Source organism: Orycteropus afer, unplaced genomic scaffold, assembly GCF_000298275.1.
Source record: "Orycteropus afer afer isolate SDZICR_OR568_19922 unplaced genomic scaffold, OryAfe1.0 scaffold00066, whole genome shotgun sequence".
In the NCBI taxonomy this organism is placed as follows: Eukaryota; Metazoa; Chordata; class Mammalia; order Tubulidentata; family Orycteropodidae; genus Orycteropus; species Orycteropus afer.
The window spans coordinates 1,815,900-1,816,106 of record NW_006921653.1 but is presented as its reverse complement, the minus strand read 5'-3'; positions in this window follow the sequence as shown (position 1 = coordinate 1,816,106).

The window sequence follows — 207 nt, the reverse complement described above, 5'->3', positions numbered from 1 at the left end:
TTTTTCTTTTTTTCCCTCTATTTACTGTTTTCATTTTTCTTCTTTTTTTACTTTTTTTCTTTTCCTTCACTTTCTTTTTCTTTTTTTTTTTTAAATTGTGATTTTGGTGAATATTTACAGAGCAAATTCACTTTCCATACAGCAGTTCATATATACTTTGTCTCATGACATTGACCACAGTTTACCACAATGCAACAGCTCCCCTCC